Here is a 9,801-nt window from a genome sequence, read left to right as displayed (position 1 = left end):
AACCACCAACCAAAGAGTACACATGGTAGGACTAATGGCTCCAGCAGCATATGTAGCAGAGGATGGCCTAGATGGTCATCAATGGGAGGAGAGGCCCTAGGCCCTGTGAAGGTTTTGTGCCCCAGTGTAGGGGAAATGCCAGGGCCAGGAAGCAGGAGAGGGTGGGTTGGTGAGCAGGGGGATGGGGAGGGAACAGGGTTTTGTTGTTGTTGTTGTTGTTGTTGTTGTTGTTTTATTTCTTTTTTTCGGAGGGGAAACTGGGAAAAGAGATATCATATGACATGTATATAAAGAAACTATCTAATAAAAAAATGGGGAAAAAGCGAGGGCAAGATTCTGGCCAAGAGGATCAATGTGCAGATTAAGCACATCAAACACTCAAAGAGCAGAGACAGCTTCCTGAAGCGGGTGAAGGAGAATGATCAGAAGAAAAGGAAGCCAAAGAGAAGGGCGCCTGGGTGCAGCTGAAGCGCCAGCCTGCGCCACCCAGAGAAGCGCACTTTGTGAGGATTAATGGAAAAGAGCCTGAGCTGCTGGAGCCTATTCCATATGAGTTCATGGCCTAAAGTAGAAAGAAAGAAAGAAAGAAAGAAAGAAAGAAAGAAAGAAAGAAAGAAAGAGAGAGAGAGAGAGAAAGGACCAAGACTGCAGAAAAAAAGAAAGAAAGAAAGAAAGAAAGAAAGAAAGAAAGAAAGAAAGAAAGAAAGGAAAGAAGGAAGGAAGGAAGGAAGAAGGAAGGAAAGAAAGAATGACAGACAGACAGACACTGGGTTTAATGCTTAGAATCACATGACCTCTTTCTGTGTTAAGTACTTGGTGTCATTAGCATAATATATGCAAGCTTCTAGGTGATGCCCTGAGGGTTTTTTTAAAAAAGATTTATTTATTATATATAAGTATACTGTAGCTGTCTTTAAACACACCAGAAGAGGGCATCATGTGGTTATTGGGATTTGAACTCAGAACCTCTGGAAGAGCAGTCAGTGCTCTTAACCACTGAGCCCAAGTCCTGAGTTTTTAAAGCTTTGAATTTCCTAGAAAGTTGTTAAATACACAAAGAATGGGACATTTCACATTCCTGAGTTTGTCTTTACCCTGGTTTAAGACCTACAGTGCCTGGTATTGGGAGACCTTCACCACTTCTAAGCAGCAATAAATTTGTCAAAGTCTTCTGTTACGTTTTGGAAAATGCTAGGCCCGTGGGTTGAAGGAGAAATCCTAGAAAGCTTTCTGACGTGAAAACTCATCGCCAAAACAGAATTTATAACTGTGTTGCCATGGCAGCCAATCTGTCATGCTTCACTTAGCCTAAGAATATTGAAATGTTGGTGATTCTGAGAATAGTCCAAGGGGAGCCGTCAGGTACGGAGTGTACAGGTGGCCTGGGGTCACATCCATTTGTCAGCTCCAGGCCTGTCTTCCAATCCCTCAAAATCCCTGACTTCTTCTCATGAGCCTTCTTCATACATTACAGCTCCCTCCTGGGCAAGAATATGTAGTCGTTGGGCATCTGAGAGCTGTGGGGTGCTGGGAGAAGACTTTGAGGGACTAACATGAGAGTAGGCGATTCAGTGATGACTTACAGTTCTTCAGTGGTAAACAGCCCTAGGGTCATGGTCACCAGAGGTTTGAATGGCATAATTAGCCTAATGTTCAAGAAATATCTTTTGCTGAGGGAGAGTGACCACAATTGTTATTTAAAGGTAAACACAGCTTTGTGAGACAGAGGAACTCTAAGTGAAGCACAAGGGACCAGGAGAATCCAGGTAGAGACAGAAAGGCTAAGTATTTTAGAGATGAATATGAAGCAAAGAACCTTCAAAAAAAAAAATCTAACCAGTAAGTAAGTCTCTGATTTGCTTGTACTTGTCGGAAAAAAAAAAAAAAAGTAAGTAATGAAGGGCTAGGGAGGTGGCTCAGTTGGTAAAAGTGCCACTCCACTCAAGCATGTGGGTCCAAGTTCAGATCCCCAACACTCATGTCAAAAGCTGGGTAAGGTCGCACAATTGCTTGTAATCCCAGCACGGAGAGGTAAGGACAAGATGGTCTCTGGGATTCACTGGCCAGCCAGCATAGCTGAAATGGGGAGCCCTGGGCTCCAGTGAGAGACTTCAAAAACAAAGGTTAACTGCAGGCCTCCACATACATGTGAACCCACATATGTGCACAGATGTACAGCTACACAAAAGACAAACAAAACATAATGCAGATCTCATTCACATCTTCCCAAGCATTATTATTAAGAACTTTAATTAGTTAAGAGTAATTTCAAACTCAGAGCCCACTGATTTCATTCATCCCCATGGGAATCAGCATATGGAACCAAGAGCAGTCACCGCACCCAAACAATGCCTAGCTTGTGAAAAGGGTACATGGTTTTTTAGAAGCAAGGAAACCACAAGATCCTATTGTTCCTATTAGCGGATATGAGAGTTTTCTCAGTCCTGTTTTTTACTTTGACCAAGAACATTAGTTTCTTGTGTATTTGTTTGCTTAGTGTGTATACATGTACAGATGGTACACATGTGGAGACCAGAAGACAAGTGCTAGAAGCTGGGTCTGTCTTTCTAGCACGTGGGCCTCAGAGAGCACACTCAGGTTGCCAGGTTTGGCAGCCAGTGCCCTAACCCCTCAAGCCTTCTTGCTGACCCTGTAGACTCTACAGAAACTAGCAAACTAGTAAAATGAACTTCTTAGAGCCCTGCTTTGTATTCTCAAGAACTCTCAGCAGGTTGCCTTTCTTGCTTTGTCTAACCAGTGGCATACTTTTTGCTTTGGTATTTCCAAGCTATTGTCTGTAAATACTACATATCTCTAGGTAATACATAGGTTTTTAAGGCATAACCACCATACTGCCATCACATTCAAATTAGTAATCACTCTGTGTTAGGTAATACCCATAGGGTTGTCCCACAGAAACTTGAATGCAGGTACCCTTTGGTGTCCCATGGCTCTGCACTGAGTCCCTATAGATGCCTAAGTCCACAGATGTTCAAACCCCTTATGTAAGATGCTGGAGTATGTACATATGACCTATGTGTAGTCTCGTGTGTCCAGTCAGTCATCTCTCCATCACTTACAGTATATTGGCATAATGTAAGTGCTGTGTAAATACTGGGATTGCTTAGGGAATCATAAACTTCATCAAAAAAGTCTGCCCATGTCAGTCTAGACTCCACTTTGTGAGTATTTCTGATGAATGACTCTGCAGATGTATAGCCCTGTCATCATGGCGCAGGTCCTGCATATAGTTTATTGAAATCATGAGTGGTGCCAGGCCATGGCTTGCACTCATGCCTCAGCTCCCGAGTCTCCATTTTTCCTTTTTTAAAAAATTTGACCAACTGCTTAAGAGAAACTGGGTCTTTCATGCTACAAGATGGCAAAAAGCCTATGAGTCAGAAAGGATCTCTCCACAAGCAAAACCTCCACATAAGTAAAGAACAATACATTGGAAGCTCAGGAGTTGACTCTCTAATACACACCCTTTGTTTCAGAAACACCCCAAAAGGATTCAAAAACTCTTTGAAGGGCTTGAAGGGCTCGTTTTCAAATTAATCCGTGGGTCCTGTTTGGGCCAACTTGAACCACGCAGAACCCGTGGGGCCTGTTAGAATCATCTGGAGCAGAAAACAATGTTTTCAATTCAATTTCAAGTGAAATTCAAACTACATTTAGAAGGCACAAATAAGATATATAGGTTTTATTCATCGCATACTTCAGGGATCACCCATAAAAGCAACCACAATGTAGACTTCAGAGCTCTCCTGGGTCTCTAAGAGACAAACACTGCCAAGTCATAAGTAACTCACCTAACTTTTTCTGACCTGGAGGCATGTTGGGGCACATGGGCAATGTCAAGGAATTCAGGTGTGTACACACAGGGCTTCTGTGTGTTGAAACACAGCCAAGGAGGTAGCATAGCAACATTGTCCAAATATAACTGAATGTAGATATACTGCAGGTTTGAGAAGGTAACTCTGATCTCTCAGAGAGCTCAGCAAGCCAAAGCAGTCGAAAGGAAAAGTTCACCAAGGCCCAGGCACAGGGGAGAAGGCCATAAAGAGTATGCGACAAGAAGCAAGTACAACATGCTTTTTCTCAGTAGTTTTCTATTAAGTCCTTCCCAACCCCTTTTCTGAATTATAATTCTTGATATCCCTAACATACATTAGAAAGGTGTTCTAGTTTGCTTTCTGTTGCTGTGATAAATGACCACAAGCAACTTGGGGTAGGAGGGGTTTATTTGGCTTACAGTTTACAATGCTGAGGGAAGTCAGGGCAGAAACCTGGAGACCAGAATTGAAGCAGAGACTGGGCAAAGATACTGCATAGTGGCTTGTGCCCAGACTAATGTCCAGCTACCTTTGTTAAATAGCTCAGGCCAACCTTTCCAGGGATGCTCTCATCCAAAGTAGGTTTGGCCCACCTACTTCATCAATGAAGAAGAATGCCCCACAGGCCAGTCTGACGGTGGCAGCTCTTCATCTGAAGTTCCTCTGTCCACATGTTCAAGTTGACAACCAAGATCAGACATCACACGAACTGAAGAAACGAGCACAAACCAGTTCATCCCTAGTGAGCCATCTCGTCCTGTGGCAAAGCTGAATTCAGCCACCAAATCTATGATCTCAGGATCCTTCTTCCTGTGGCTTTCTGTAGAGATGACTATTTAATATGAGCATCTAAGTTGTCATCTTCCCTGAGGTCCAGCCTCGACGGTGAGACCTTGCAGGGATGAGTTTTGTTTTTGCACAGAGGCCTCTTTTGAAGTAAGATGTGAAGGGCCCAGATTTCCTGTTCTCATTACACCATCCCTCCTCAGATGTGAAGTCCTGGGGCCCCCACAGAATACTTCTGAGGTGGCAAGAGGCTCTTGTCCCATGAAAGACTCTCCTAGGCTCCCAGCATCCACAGTGAACGGACAAACAGATTTCCATCCCATGACCACCATTATGAAGGGGTGCTTGTGAACCCAGAGGAGTAGAGGTCTGCCAGTCCCTAGAGGCAAAGATCAAAGCCATTGGGACCAGCTGGTGGAGAGGTTATTCTGAGGGACAATGTTAGACTCTGCTTTCTGCTGAGTTTTACTTTTTGTCTCTGACATGTTAGTGCCTGTGCTCTGACAACCTGTCTCTGCCTTCTGCTTAGGGTTGAAATGACCTTAAAGGGCCAAGAGCTGCTATTTCTGTGGGACTGTAGGGGTCCTGTAACACTCCTGGGGAAGCCTCCTAGTATTGATATATGACAACATTCACACAGACACCAGCTACCACCCTGGGGAAGCTCCCTCTCTGCCATAGATTTTCTGTTACTCTCAACCACACGTTATTGATCCCTGAAGTGACCCCTTCACCCTCAAGTGGATCCCTAGAGCAGATTTTATGCCTTCTCCAATGGACCATCATGGTCCAACTTGACTTGAGGTTAAGTCCATATAGAATATCATAACACTATTGGATCCTGAGGGATATTAACTTCTTGGTCATGTTTCTCATATTTAAATGTATGTAGCTGTGTCAGTCTGATGGAAGGAGGACGATTATCACATATGGAGATGTAAAGGGCGGGCCTTTGAAACCATAATATGTCATAAAAGCAAACTAAGGAGCTGGGGCAGTGCCCTAGCTGTTAAAAGCATTTGCTGCTCTCGCTGAGGCCTCAGGTGCAGCTCCCAGTCCCACTCAGCACCTCACAACCAGCAGTAATGCCAGCTCTAGGGATCTGACACGGTCTTCTGCCTTCTTCAGGCATCAGAATACACGCAGCGTACACTCACGTAGGCACGCATACATACACATAAATAAAACTAAAGTAGAAACTGAGACATTGAGGTGACTGCAGGGAAAGGTAGGATTCTGGGGGACACAATGAAAAATGAGAAAGAGGTTTCAGGGTTTGGATTGGACATTAGGAAAGAAAATGGAATCAGGATCTCATGTACCCCAAACCAAGCCTCAAGATCTCTACGTAGCTGAAGATGATCCTGAACTTCTGTTCCTCCTGCCTCTACCTTCCCAGGTTTTGGATATTGAACACACATCACAGTGCCCAGGGCTAAGATGGAACCCAGGGCTTCAACATGCTACCCAAGCACTCTTCCAGTTGAGCTATGTTCCCAGCTCTGAAATTCCTGTGGCTAGATGAATGTGCATTTAGAAAGCAGTTTACAAGCTGAATATGGGAAATGACATTACTGATGGTTACCTTGCATATTAACACACATAATAGAAGATAGTTTCAGATTTCTCCAGTTTTCCATTGTAGCAGAAATAGAATGTGACGTCAGCCAGTCCTCAGACTGCAGATCCATTTTTACCACGCTATGGTGGGGTGGGGGTGGGCTCCAATTCAATTGTTTCAGAAAGCAACTCAGGGCAACAAAGTGGGAGGTTTGCCTATGGGATGGCAGAATGTTTTCCAGGTGTTTTTTTTCTATTTGGTGATAAGACGTCATTAAGTTATCCCTCAGAAATTACACATGTCTCTCATAAGAGGAATTCAACAGAGTAATGTATCACATAGTGTTTTTAGGGTAAGTGTTACCTTACTTCTGTGGAGGAGCATTGAGAACTATGAGGGGCAGTTTCCTCCACTGATTGGCATGAGACTTGCCCTCCTCAAGGGTTCTCTGCATTAGGAATAGGAAGTTAACATGGCCTAAGGGATGGGATAGTATATTCTAGTGAGCAGTTGAAACCTTTCTTGTACATTTGACAAGTGCCACGGCAGAAGATGGTGGCATCACTCAACTGATACTCTGTACCAGAGCAGTGGCTCTCAGTTGGGGGATTCTGCTCCCCTGGGGACATGTGACAGTACCAGAGATTGCTTGTCATGTCTTGGAGATTGTTCCTGGCATTGGAAGCTAGAGACCAGAAGTGCTGTTTACCTGCTGAAGTGCCTCCTACATCAAAGAATCCTCCATCTGAGATTGACTAGTTTTGTCTTTGAAGCCCTCATCTCCTGAAACTCAGACTAGTCTGGACTTTGCTCTACAGCCAAGGCTGGCCTGGAGTTCTGAATCCTTCTACCTCCACCTTGCAGTACTGGAATCAGAATGCCCACTACCACAATAAGCTCATCTTGCCTGAGATAGCAATGGTTCTGAGGGGGAGAAAGCCATTCTGAAACTCTATCTAGAGAATAAAGCAAAGCCTGTGAGGATGCTGCTTGCCTCAGTAACAGGACTTGAATAAGATGTGTCTGGCTTAGGTTATTTATGGAAATAAGGTTGACTCAAAACTCTGTCAAGCACACAACCTTTGAGGGTTTCCACACATCAATACAGAAACAAAGAATCACATTGGCTTCTAGCTATGAACAATATATTTCAGCCATAGGTGGCTCTGTCTCCTCCTAGCTACATTGCCTCCTTAACAGAGGCTGGAAGTTGAAGAGCGATATTTCCCAGACTTCCTTGCAGAGGTTAGATTTAAAAGGCAATCTGTGCCAGTACTGATAGACCAGCTACTGCTCCTCCATGTGCAGTCTCCCTATGGTGGCATATTGGCAGAGGCAATGGTTCCTTTAATAGAATGTGCCTGTAGGATCCTGAGAGTCAATTTCCTTCCTGTCCCTCTCACAGTTTTGTAAGACTGAACTTTTATGTTTTAAACTACGTTCTGCTTAAAATTCTTAGAGTAACCTACCATTTTTTTGTAACAGAACCATGATGAACCAAGCCAGGAGAGCCACAAGTGCACTTGATCCTATACCGTGCTTTCTCCATGCAGGAATCCTTAACCTGGAACCCTTACCACCCAAGAGACTTGCAGGCAGCTTTCAGAGGCTGTGTTATCAGCCACTATATTTTCAGAAAAGTCAGTAAACTTTTGGGAATGGGAGAAGTGGAGACAGTTCTCATATATTCCCTGTCTGTGTGTACACACAAAGTTCCCTCTACAGGCATCCCGTACCATGTCCATTAAATTGCTGATCCTGCTCTGGCACATCACTATCACCCAACATCCATAGTTTGTGTGCTCCAGTCTACTCTTGGTTTTATATGTTGTACAGGTTTCAGCAAATATATAGGCATGGTGTCCTACCACTGAGGATCATGCTGCGTATATTTACTGATCTCAAAATCCTCCACACTCTACCTACTCCTTCCTCCTCCCCACTAACCCTGGAAGCTAATGACATCTGGATTTTCTAGAACGTCAAATAGGATGGCTCAGGTTTTGACAGTTATGAGTCTGCTATATGTACTCAAATGGATGTTTTGGGTGTACATAAGTTTTCAATTTATTAGATACCAAGGAGCATGTTGCCAGACCATCTGGCAAGAGTATGCTTATTTTTATAACTAAATGGCTGCCAAAGCAGTTGTATCATTGTGCATTTCCCCAACAATGACCTGGCGCATGAGTTGTTCAGTCTTTACCAGGACTTGGTGGTTTAGGGTCTTAGATTTGGGTCATTGTAGTCAATGTGTGGTAATGATTTATTATTTTTACAATCATCAATCAATAACAACATGATGTTGACCATCTTTGTACAGGCTTTTTGCCTCTAGGATGTTTTCTTAATAGCTTGTATTTTCAGATCTTCTGTCCACTTTTAAACCAGGCCATTCTTTTGTTTTATTAATGAGTTTTAAGGGTTGTGTCTTCTAGATAATTCTTTTGGGGGGTATGTGGGTCACAAGCATTCCCTCCAGGTTTTTGTCTTATCTTGTTTTCTTAGCATTTTTTACAAAGAACTTATTTTAACTTTATTTATTTCATTTAAATTTAAAATAGCTTATCACCTATTTCATGAATCACATATCTGTGTATCTTTTATTTCCTTTCTTATTGAATCAGCCCTTTATTTTTTTTAGGGTATATTCATGGTGCAAAATAATGGATTTCATTTTAATCTGCTACCATGTACTTGTACCCTGCCTTCTGTTAATGCAACTTCTGATTTATCTTTTTAAAGGGTAGAGCCACATATGAGATGAAGCATGCTGCTTGCAGCTATGAGCCTGGCATAATTCATTTAATGTGATGATCTGCTATTCCATTCATTTTCCTGGAAATGATGCAATAACCGAGGAATACAATATTGTACATATATACAATAGCACACACACACACACACATGCAACATATTAGGTACATATAGTCAGATTCATAACTGTTAAAACCTGAGCCATCCCTATTTGACAGTCTAGAAAATCCAACGATTATTAGGGTGTGTGTGTGCATGTGTATCTCTGATGGTTTGTATATGCTCAGCCCAGGGATTGGCACTATTAAGAGAGTGTGACCCTGTTGGAGTAGGTGTGTCACTGTGGGCATGGGCTTAAGATCCTCATCCTATCTGCCTGGAAGTCAATCTTCCATTAGCAGTCTTCAGATGAAGATGTAGAACTCTCAGATCCTCCTGCACCATGCCTGCCTGGATGCTGCCATACTCTGGCCTTGATGATAATAGACTGAACTTCTGAACCTATAAGCCAGCCCCTCTTAAATGTTGTCCTTATAAGAGTTGCCTTTGTCATGGTGTCTGTCCCTAGCAGTACATCCCTAACTAAGACAATATCCCATACCATATTTTCTTTATTCATCTTTTGATGCTATCCATCAGCTAATCCCTTGACTGCTGTGGGAAACTGCTGTAATAAATGTGAATGTACAAGTACCTGTTACAAGTTGCTTGGATTCTCTCCACTATATAGGAATGACAGGTAGATCACAGGGTGGCTGCACCAGTTTGCATTTTTACTAGCCTTGTGTACAGGCTCTTCCCTATCACACAGTGCTCCCACATCCTCAGGAACACTTCCCTATCACACAGTGCTCCCACATC

The 9,801-nt window shown here is 43.1% G+C and overlaps 1 protein-coding gene and 1 pseudogene across 2 annotated transcripts in view; one reads left to right on the top strand and one right to left on the bottom strand.

Moving 5' to 3' along the window:
* LOC116082204 overlaps positions 1–566 on the top strand; it is a 1,445-nt pseudogene extending 879 nt beyond the window's left edge.
* Ccdc3 (coiled-coil domain containing 3) overlaps positions 1–9,801 on the bottom strand; it is a 117,670-nt gene that overhangs the window by 43,542 nt on the left and 64,327 nt on the right. The window lies entirely within an intron of this gene.

Source organism: Mastomys coucha, unplaced genomic scaffold, assembly GCF_008632895.1.
Source record: "Mastomys coucha isolate ucsf_1 unplaced genomic scaffold, UCSF_Mcou_1 pScaffold7, whole genome shotgun sequence".
NCBI lineage: Eukaryota > Metazoa > Chordata > Mammalia > Rodentia > Muridae > Mastomys > Mastomys coucha.
This window is presented reverse-complemented; position numbering and strand designations above follow the sequence as displayed.